Genomic DNA, 11,466 nt, shown 5'->3' with positions numbered 1-11,466 from the left:
CTGGGCAGCCCTGTGTCTCCAGGGATTTGAGATGAGGACTCAAAAATATTAGCGACCTGCTGAGACACAGAGGCCCAAGAGATCACTGGAGGGAGTACAAAAGACCCTATGTCCCTCTGTGGCCTGTGAGGAAGTCCCACAGAGCTTTGACTTTTTCCCGTAAATGCGATTCGAAACTCGTTGGGAAATGGCAGATACTTTCCAAGCTTGTTTCTTTTGCTATTTTGGTGGCTTAAGCACGTGCTGGATCAGCCGAGCCTCTGCCCAGTACTCAATGACCCGAGACACAGACTCGGGCTCTGGGCACCAGCGGCTGCGCGGATACAGGGTTGCGAGCTGCAGGGACAACCGCAGGAGCAGGTCTAGCGGACAGCGCCACCGGGCAGCTTTTCCCAGCCCCGAGGACCCGCGGCGGGACTTTCGGAAAGCGCTTTCCTTCCCCCGCCGGATCTGAGTCAAAAAGAAGAACTGGTTCAAACCGAAAGAATAATTCGGTTAGCCAAGGCCGCCGATATTTCTCTGGGGCCCAAATAATTGCCAGGTAGGGGCTCCAGGGCGGGAGCGCCGCGGGCCCCTCGGGTGTCGCTGAAAGCCCCAAGCCCCACACAGTTCCTCTTTCCGCCCCAAAAAGGGGCCAGTAAGGGCGGGGGGCACAAAGGGCTGATCAAGGGGACTTTGCATCCTACGGTCCTGGGGCATCCAGAACTGTCCCTCCATTCCCTGGAGACCCTCTGGCAAGGGACAAGGGCTCCTTTTACCCTCCCCTCGCCAATTTCAAGCAACCCTATGGGACACCACAGGACCCTATCACTCTCTACCGGCTTGCAGCACCCTGAACACAGTGAGCGCTTTTCTGAAAGCCGGATATTGGCGTTCCTGGGGGTGGTGATTGTGTCTCTGCCACTCTTGTATGCTGCAGGTGCCTTTATACCTGAAGCCAACCTGATAAGAATCAGTGTTCATTCACCATGCCTTGCTTCAGGTCCTTTGGCTTGGTGGCGCTGGTGGCGCATGTCCTCTCGCCATCATTCAGGTCCTCACTCAGAGGTCCCAATTAACCAAGGATTTTCCCCCCATCTCACATTCAAGCAACATTTATTATTTTAATCGAATTCCCAGGGGATGGGGCAGGAAGGGATCTCCTGGGCTCCCCTTAGGGACTTGTCCTATCTGAAGGTCTCCTGTGTGGATTCTGATCCCTGCAGAGCTGCTTCTGCTGCAGGTAGCCCGTTACTTTTGAGAGGTGTCCCAGGCTTTGCAGACTCAGCGATTCTCTGGCTTAGGCCCCTGCTGGCTTCAAGTTCATCTTAACCTGGAGACAGGTGTGAGAAGGAAAAGCTGCTGGCTCATCTCCCTGGCCACCGAGGACACCTGGCTGGGGCCTGCTGTACTGCTGCCTGGGCCCCGCTGCTGTCTCAGCACAAAGTTTACCCAGTAAGCAAGATCTGTCTTGAGCTCCTAGGTAGGCAGGCTAACAGCTGCTCTCACCCGGAACAGTCCCACACACACACACACACACACACACACACACACACACACACACACACTGTTGTATGCGGGTTGTGTGTGTCTGACATACACAAGCATGAGCACACATATTGGTCAAGGTCATGGCCACACAGAGTCAGCTGAGCCTCTGAACAGAATACATCTGTCTGTAACCTCATCCTGAGCTCTAGGTAGGGAAGCCTGGCTGGACATAGCCCTTGATCTATCAAAGGGGCTAGTGCCCTGTGCTGGCACTTGGAGCAGCCCTTAATACTTGCACTAGAGTGTGATAGTTTGGGGGTGGGGAGGGACGTATTAATCCCAAGGGTGAAGGGAGCCTTTGACTCCAGGAGACATCTTCCCTCTCAGACACTGAATGATGACTTGAAGGCAGGACAGAAAGCAGTGGCGTCTCTACATAATGGAGACATGCTCTGGAGAGCCTCTTGGGTCTGGTGGACAAAGGAGTCTGTCAGCAAGGAATGGCAAGGATGCTGCAGTAGAGCTTGGACCAAAGAATTGGCACTGCGGGGGTCCCTCAGCTCCCCCTTATAGTACGGGGTCAGTGGTGGGGAGGTACAGGTGCACTGGTAGGTGGGTGCATGCGCTAATGAGCTGGACTCACTCCATGCTGTGGGAGAATATCCTTCCTCTTTGCTCAGCTGTCAATCTCAGGTTCATCGAGGGGAAGCAGGGAAATAAGGAGTGGCTAAGAACACCAGGCTGTGTTGTCCAGCCAGGGAAGCCATGGCGAGCTGGGCAGGCTGCTGGACTCCAGAGTCCTCAGAAGACCCTGTCCTGCTTCCCATGAGGCTCCGCCCTGGGGTCCCCATGATCCAAGAACTCCTGGGGGAGAAGCCTCCAGGGTTCAAAGCTCTGAATCAGCAACTAAGTTCGTGGGATTTCTGTCCGAGCAGTCTGCCACCCTCTGATTTTGTAGATGGGGAAACCAAGTCTGAGATGGGGTAGGAGCCATACTGTAGATGTGTCTGAGCGTTCTCTGCCTTTCCTTGAGCACTATAGAGGCTGGACAGGAGACCCACTAGAAGCTTGTGCCCCTCAGGCTAGTGGGTACAGCAGCTCCCATCTCTACACTCAGGATCTTCAAGTACTCAATAAATCCAGAGGACACCGCTTCTAATTTCTGAACATGTTTCTTCCTGTGGTCGGCCCTGTTTACCGAGAGCTCTGTTGTTCATCAGAATATCAAGCCAATGCATGCTTGCAGACACAAACGGCGTGCAGGGTGTTCTGGGGAATTCACTTTTCTGGGTAAGGCAGGGTTAACTGGAAGCCTGTGTTCTTAGGCTTCATTGAAAACTTTTCTACAAATGATGGGCATTTCCCCAGCTTAGTATTTTGAAAAGTTCTGCCACTTTCTAAATATGTGACCTTGGTCAAGTTACCTAACCTCAATAACCTCAGTTTCCTTATCTGTCAAGTGTGTGCAGTGCTGACTCTCTAGGTTATAACAGGAAGGAGCCATGCTTAGCCTGCAGGGTTCACCTCAGAAGCAGCCAGTGCTGTGTGTCTGCACTGTTGGCGGCGGGTCCTCGGAACCTATCTGCTCCAGTAATGTCCTCCCAGGGAGACAACGTTCTGCTTTCTCAGAAAAGTCAGTGTGATCTTTGCACCATGTGAGCCAAGGACCCTGGGTCTGGAGCCTATGCGTCCTCTGTGTTTATTGCTTCCCCTGGGAAAGAATCAGTTGGTGAAGGGCAAGCCTGGCCCGGTCTCCCTGGCATTCATCCTGTTTCACCATAGCACCCACCTGCCCTCTGAGCTTAGCCCAGGATCCCATGAAAGAGACGGGGAGGGGGTCCTCAGCGCCTTGCAAGGCAGGGAGGGAGGACATGTGATTCAAAGAGAAATATGGGCAGGCTCTGGATTCTGGGCAAACGTAGGAGACTAAGAGGGGCCTAGACTTGAGTCTCAGCCTGATGCCTAGAGCTAGTTTCTCTCTCTCTCTCTCTCTCTCTCTCTCTCTCTCTCTCTCTCTCTCTCTCTCTCTCTCTCTCTCTCTCTCTCTCTCTCCTTCCTTCTCTCCCTCCTTCCCTCTTTCATCCCTGCCCTTTTCTTTCCATCCTCCTCTGCCTCCCTCCTTTTCTCCCTGCCTCTTTCATCTTTCCCCTTAAATTATCTTTTGGAGATTTTTTTCTTGTTGTGCTGCCTAGGCTCATCTTAAATTCCTAGGCTCTCCCTCTCAGCTCCTGCCAGGTTCAGGGAGTTTGAGAGGCCAAAACGCTGCTTTCAAGTGAGGATCTCAGGAGACAACACCAAGTTATAGATGGCTGTAAGCTACCATGTGGGTGCTGGGAATCAAACCCAAGTTCCTGCTGGCTGTGATGGGGAAGAGGCAGCCATAGATGGGAGGGTGATGTCCAATGCCTAGCCTGGGGTTGTGTACCCCACCCCACACATGTACACATCTGCTAGGTCATGGTCATAGTTGGTCCATGCCAACACCCACCCCATCTGTGATCTGATGGAGCATGGCGGGGGAGGGTGAAGGGTGGTGGTGTCCTGCAGACCCATGGCACAGGGCAGCAAGGATGTCTGGGAAAAGTTCCAGTGGTATATGTAGTAGCAGAGACTAGGGCGCTCAAACCAGACCAGTGATTGTTTGCAGTGAATGCCTGCATGTATAGACGTATGGATAAAGGGGTTTGCTTTGTGATTCGCCGTGTCACACTACCGCTTCCATGACCAGATTTTTTCCCTTTCTTCTTTGCCACTCCCCTCTTTGTCCCTTAAAACTCATTTTGTTTTGTTGTTTTGGTGGGGGGGGTTGCAGGGGCAGAGGGCAGATGCAAGGGCGCAGGAGATGGTGGGATCGGAATGCATGATGCGAAAGACACAAAGAATAAATAAAAAGAAAGTTAGAAAAAGAAAAGAAAATGCCCGACAGGCTGCCTTGCTTACAGCTGGATCTTATGGAGGCGTCTCCTCCACTGAGGCTCCCTCCTCTCAGATGACTGTAGCTTGTATCAAGTTGACGTGTAAAACTAGCCAGCACATGTGGCAAGTGCTTAACCACCGATCCATCTCCCCAGCCCACATCCTGTCTACTGTAAACCATCTTTAGATGACTCGTTATACCTAACGCAATGTCAACGCGCTAGAAAACTATCCTCCAAAAAAGTTTTGTGAATGTCTTGTCCGCATGTCTGCCTGTGCTCCATGTGCATATGGTGCCTACAGAGGCCGGAAGAGTGCGTTGGGCTTCCTGGGACTACGACTGAGTGACAGACAGTTGTGAGCCACCATGTGGGTGCTGGGAATCAAGCCTAGGTCTTCAGCAGGAGCAGCCAGTGCTCTTAACCACCGAGACAGCTCTCCAGGCTGCCAATCATCCATCTGCTACCTCGTTTATGGGAACGTGACAAGAAGAAAGCCATGAGCTGTCAGTAGTTTTGCTTTCCTAGAACATTCTGTATGTGCAGCTGGTTGACTCTGCAGATCTAGTGGCTCAGGTGTGAGGGCTTTGTGTGGGGATGGGGCTCGTCACCTGCCTCCTGTCCTCTTGGGCTGTTGATTCTTTCAGTGGTGAAGTTGTATTGCTTTCTGTCATGCATATCTGACCTAAGGTATAAAGGTGATCAATTTCCTTTGCGCTCCTCCCAAGCAGTGACAAGGGTCTTAAAAGCTTCAGCTCCAATTACTCCCATGTTTATACGTTGTCACCTAACACCGCGTTTCAATCTGATTTTACCATCGTAAATGATTTAGTATCACTGTTGATAAAAACAATCAATGACATTGTATACGTAAACATTGTCCACTGTTTCTGTTGACAGCGGCAGGCTGTATTCTCCCGAGATAATCTTGGGATGGCTGCATCTCCCATCTCACATGCAGTATGACTTTGGTACTCTCCATCAAGACAGAGTCTAATTCTTCTCCAGCTTCTGGGCTAACCATGGTGACTTGTGTGAGTCAGCGGATGTGGTGGCAGGGCCGCTGTGTCACTTCTGAGGTGGTGTGACTGTCCCTGATTTCTTAGAACTCTTGTTTTGGACACTCCCCTGCGCAGGGCACTTGTCAACAGTCTCCATTGAGCATGGTCTCTCAGATCCAAGCTCAGGTGCTGGACGCATGGCTGGAGAAGCCTCCATATGCTTTCAGCCCCTGGCAACCCAAGAGTCTGCAGCAGAGGCCCCGGACATCAGAAAACAAAGTTCAGCCTCCCCTGCCTTAGCTTGAGAGACTTCCTGAGCCACAGAATCTAAGATTACAATAAGATGGCTGAATGCCAAGAATGATGGAACATACCTGTAATCCCTGTGCTTGGGAGGCAGGCTCAGGAGGATCGGGAATTCAAAGTTGTCTTCAGCTATATAGCATGTTTGAGGGCCAGCCTGGGCTACATGAGACCTGTCTCAGAAAACCAAAACCCCAAGGAATAATAAAAGTAGCAACGATACATTTAATTTATTTAACTAAAAAATAGAATCACTGGTCTTTTACTTGAGTAACTTTGGGATGATTTGTGACAGGGAAAGATAATTGGGGGCATGCACTATTTGCACATTTTCTGAGTTTGTTTTCCTTCTTCTCAGTACCATAAGCCATAGCAATTCTTTTATTGAGAATCTTCAATGATAGGCCTTGTTTTTGTCTGCAGGTAGCCCTTTTCCTCCTTGCTTTTTTATTTGTCTTTGTTTTTTGAGATAGATCTTTCTATGTAGCCCAGGCTGGCCTTGAACTCACCATCCTCTTGCTTTAGTCTCCTGTTAGAGAATTACAAGAATAAACTGTGGCCAGCCTTCCTAATTCTTTTAACTTAAAATATTTTTTTTGATTTTTGAGACAGGGTTTTATGTAGCCTAGGACTGATCTCAGACTCGCTGTGTAGCTAGAGATGATGCTGAACTCCTTGTGTGTGTGGTCTCTGCAGACGCTAAGGCTGGCAGAGAACCCATCTGAGAGGTGAGAAGGAAATCCAGTTCAGCTGGTGCTGGTCCAAACTTCTAGAGTCTGACACCAGGAAGTTTATTTTAGCCTTAACACACACAACACACACACACACACACACACACACACACACACACACACACACACACCGGATGTGGTGGTGCTCACTTTTAATCCCAGCACTTACTTGGGAGGCAAAGGCCATAGGAGGCTAGCCTGTCAGTTTGAGGCTAGCCTGATCTGCATAGTGAGTTCCAAGACAGCCAAGGCTATGTAGTGAAACCCTGTCTGAAAACAAACAAGCAAACAAAATTGTCCTTAGTGTTGTATGGCTTCTAGTAATGTGCAAGGTTGTTTCCAATAAATATATTTATTGTCCAGGCTGTAGGTTGATTCCTTACCTGTTCCCCACTGGTTGATGTGCTAGGGGTGGCACTGTTAGGAGGTTTTGATGCGTCTAAAAATTGGGCCAATTGGGAGGTCTCTAGGCTCTGCTATGGTAGATGCGGTGTCTAAGGATTCATGACTGAGGCAATGGCCAGCAAGAGGCTTGACGATGGGCAAACATCAGCAGTTCTTTTGGTTCAGGAAGTGGCCGAAGTGTGGAAAGTACTAGAAAGCTGGTGCAGAAGGTGGAGGTAGCCTGGCCCTTCTGAGACTGTGTAGCTCTCACTGCTACCCAGACTGACTGTCTTCAGTTTATTTTGTATGAAAGATAAGTGAGTACTTTAAAAAATCTCATTCTTTCAGCTTATTCTACTCGAATGATGCCAATCCCAACAGACAGGAATGCAGCCCCGCGTATGACGATGCTTCTGTGACTTGACACGTGCTTTCTCTTCTTCCCAGAGTGCCTCTTTTGTTTCTCGTTGAGACCCTGAGTCTCCTTAAGGACTTGACTTTAATACCCGTTCCACCCCTAAATTTTCACCACCTGTCTTAGTTACTGATCTATCGCTGTGAAGAGACACCGAGGTCAAGGCAACTTGTTTATAAAGGAAGCATTCAATGGAGGGCTTGCTTACAGTTTCAGGGGATGAGTCCATGACCTTCAGGGTGGGGAGCATGGATGCAGGCAGGTGTGGTGCTGGAGCCGTAGCTGACAGCTCACCTGCTATCTACAAGTCAGAGGCGGAAGGAGAGAAAGAAATGTCACCGGGATGATGGGGGACTTTAAAATCTTCAAGCCCACCCCCAGTGACACACCTTCTCCAACAAGGCCACACCTCCCAATCCTTCCCAAACAGTTCCACCACCTGGTGACCAAGCATTCAAATCTATGAGCCAGTGGGGTCCGTTCTCATTCACACCACCACAGGGCCCATTCCCCAGACATAACAACCCGCACGGCACTGCGTTTGGCCATTTCATAGTGCTTAGCTAAATACCAAGGCTTACTGAGTGGGCCATGGACAATAACTGGGTTTTCCTTAATCTCTGGTTTCTCAGAATTAGGACAATGCTTGGCACACACTAGGTGCTTAATAAATCTCTCTGTCTCTGTCTTTTTCTCTATGGGGTGGTGGGAAGGGGAGCATCTGCATGGCCTCACTAAGAGCTGGCTACTTTTTTTTTTTAAATAAAAAATTGTACTTATCTAGAAGCATTCAGAATGTCAACAAACCAGCTGCGTTTTTTTTTTTTTGTTTGCAATTACAGAGTGGTATTCCGTTAACAGAACAATTATCTTCATATAAGCTGCATCAGAGACAACTGAAGATGAAAAAAACCACCCAAAACAAAACGAAACAAAAAAACTACCATCCCCATATGTAACTAATTTGTGCCAACAGGGACCGGCTTTAAACCTCCATGCCAGTTTACAACCCCAGACTGTACCAGGCATGGTGAGGGGCTATTGTGACTACCACCAGGACAGGGTATCTAAAGACACATTCGGTAGTGTGTTAACTACACAAAAATAGAGACTGTAGAGTTTAAAAGCAAGTCTTACACGGCCTTACATTTCATTTTTTTCTTTAAAAGGAGTGTGTACCGAGGAGGGGGGGGGTTAATTGCTTTATCGACAAAAACAAACAAACAAACAAAAACTGCACTAAAACCAGCTTATTTGCCAGGCGTTGGTGGCTCATGCCTTCAATCCCAGCACTCGGGAGGCAGAGGTCAGCCTGGTCTACAGAGTGAGTTCCAGGACAGCCTCCAAAACAATACAAAGAAACCCTGTCTCGAAAAACAAACAAACAAACAAAAAAACAAAAACAAAAAAACAAAACCTCGAAAACCAAACCAAAACAAAAAATCAACTCATTCATCCTCATCTTTTTCATCATCTTCTTCCTTACCCTCTTCACCCTCCTCCTCCTCCTCCTCCTCTTCCTTCTTTTTCTTGCTCTTTTCTGTCTTGACCCCCCCCCCTTCACTGCATCCGGTTGTCCTTCCGCTCTGCAGCAGGAATTTCTTTCCATACTCTCCTCCAGCGTGGCAGCCTTCCTTCCGCAGGGCGGCCTGTCCTCCGCAGCGGTGCTGTTCCGCATCTCTCCCAGTTCTCTGCAACATCACCAGTGGCCAAGCCAGGGTGTTCTCCTTTGATTTCTGGGCGATACTCAGAACAGAACAAGAAGAAGGCCGAAGGAGGCCTCTTGGGTGCACTGGGGTCCTTGAGCTTCTTTTTGGTCTCCCCTTTGGGGGGGGTGTAGGTTTTCATTTCTCTTTAATAACGAGCTTTGTCAGCCTTTGCCATGTCTTCAAATTTCCCCCTTTTCTTTAGCAGACATGGTCTCCCACCTTTCTGAGCACTTCTTAGAGAACTCTGAGAAGTTGACAGAAGCATCCGGGTGCTTCTTCAAAGAATGCGTATGAGGACATTTTGCCTTTCGGCTTCTTAGGATCGCCTTTGCCCATGTTTAGTTGATTTTGGTCCGCGAGGCACAGGAGTCGCCCAGTGCCCGTCCGGCTCGCGCTTGCCCGGGCGCTGTCTCTCTGGATGGAGCTCAATGTACTGCAATGGCTGTGAGTGGGAGCCAGACTCAGCCTCGAGCGGGCTATTTTTTTTACAAGAAATATTTATTTTTAAAATTTTACACATATGAATGTTTTGCCTGCGTGCATGTCTTTGTACTGTGTGCATGCTTGGTACCCAGCGAGGCCAGATGAGGGCGCTGGATCTCCTGGAGCTGGAGTTACAGGTGGTAGTGAGCCTCCATAGGGGTGCTGAGAACCTAACCCTCTGCGAGAGCATTCTGCACTGCAGGCCATTCTCCAGCCCTGCGGCTGGCTGCTTTATCAGCATGCTTTGGTCTACCCCTCCTGGACCTTACTGCCAGTAACAGCTGACTGACACACGCCTGGGGACTTTTGCTATTGGCTTGGAGGACTCAGTGGACCCTCAGAGTTATAAGAATGCTTATGGAACAAGCTGAGTACCTGGGAACCTTTGGAGCCTTGTTTACAGGACCCATTCCCACAGTCCTTCTCGTCACCACCAGGGGGCAGTGCTGACCAAGCTGTTCTTGAGCTCCCCTGAGCTCATTCAGAAGTTTCAGGATGGAAGGGATGTATTAAGGTAGATGTAGATTATGTGGCCTTTGGGAATTCACGTGGTGGCACTTTCTGTCTGTGCACAGAGATATGTAACAGCCACCCCAGCTCTTCCAGATACTTCTCAAGCCCTATACTTACAGAGGAGCCTCCTCCTGACTTTCGTATCTGGGTGGTTGTACCTAAATTTTGTGTATGTGTGTTTGTGTGTGTGTGTGTGTGTGTGTGTGTGTGTGTGTGTGTGTGTGTGTGTGTAGCAGTGTATGAACATGCAGGCATGTGTGAGTGAATATTCTGGATCTTTCATGACATCTACCTCACAGTCTTGAAGTGATAAACTGTTTTGTAGAGTAGTACAGTGGTCCCTTGGTCTCTATGGAGACTAGTGGTCTCTAGGATCCATGTGGATGTCATCATCATCCACAATGACCACCACTTACAGCTTGTTTTTCTTTTTGAAACATCTCCTGTAGCCCAGGCTGGCCTCAAACTTGGTATGTAGCTCAGGATTGCCTTGAACACAGCTTCCTGTGACATTTCCCGAGGGCTGGGTTCACAGGTACATGCCACCATGTCTGACTTTCACATTGCCAGGGGCAGAACCCAGGTCTTTGTGTGTTATCCAAGCCCTTCACCAAAGGAGTCATATTCCTAGCCCTAGTTCTCAAATTTAACCTATGTGTGTTAATGTTCAACCTATGTATGTATCCGGGGGAGAAAGGCAAACTTTAAACCATCTGTAAGTGCTTTGGAATTCCCAATGCTATGTAAATGCTATGCAAATAGTTATTAGACTATATCGTTTAGGGAACAATGACAGGTCTGTATGTATTCTCTGAGGGAGAAATTCCTCTCCCTTTATGAGACAAGGCCGGGTGGTCATGATTCTTCTGCCTCTGTCGAGGCATGCACTGCCCCACGTCAAGGCTGTAGATGGGCAACCTTTACGTGTGTGTGTGTGTGTATTGTTACAGTGCACATGTGACAATCAGAGGATAACTTGTGAGAGTTGGTTCTCTTCTTTGACTGTGTGAGTTCCGGGATTGGATTTAAGTCATCAAGCATGGTCACAAACACCTTTACCCTCCCAATCTCTTGGTAGGTCCTCAGATGAGCAAAGAGGCTATTATACCACCCTGCTTGCACCTGACAGACTCTTGCTAGCCACTTCTGTGCCCTGGTTGTTTAATGAGCTAGCATTCTGGCACTACAGACCCCCCACTATCTTACGTGATGACGCAGGGGACCTAGAACATTGATAGCTGGGCTCAATGGAGCTCGACTGCCCACCAGTGTCTCTGTTCACGCTGGGCTCCAGCCTCTGCTGGACTGAACACAGGCCTGGGCCCTCAGGCAGTCTGCAGTTTGCTTACCAGTCCAACTCCTTCTCAGAGAAGGAGGCATCTGTGAGGTGGTCCACACAAGAGCAATGATGGGCACTGGACAAGTTGAGGGCTCACTGCCACCGGGAGGCTCCAGGAGGTGACAAGTTGGCCCTGGGTAGGGAAGCATCGGCGAGCTTCAGGGTGACTGGAAGAGGCATGGAAACCTCAGAAGGTGCTCAGA

This window comes from Mesocricetus auratus, unplaced genomic scaffold, assembly GCF_017639785.1.
Source record: "Mesocricetus auratus isolate SY011 unplaced genomic scaffold, BCM_Maur_2.0 Super-Scaffold_100021, whole genome shotgun sequence".
In the NCBI taxonomy this organism is placed as follows: Eukaryota; Metazoa; Chordata; class Mammalia; order Rodentia; family Cricetidae; genus Mesocricetus; species Mesocricetus auratus.
This window is presented reverse-complemented; position numbering follows the sequence as displayed.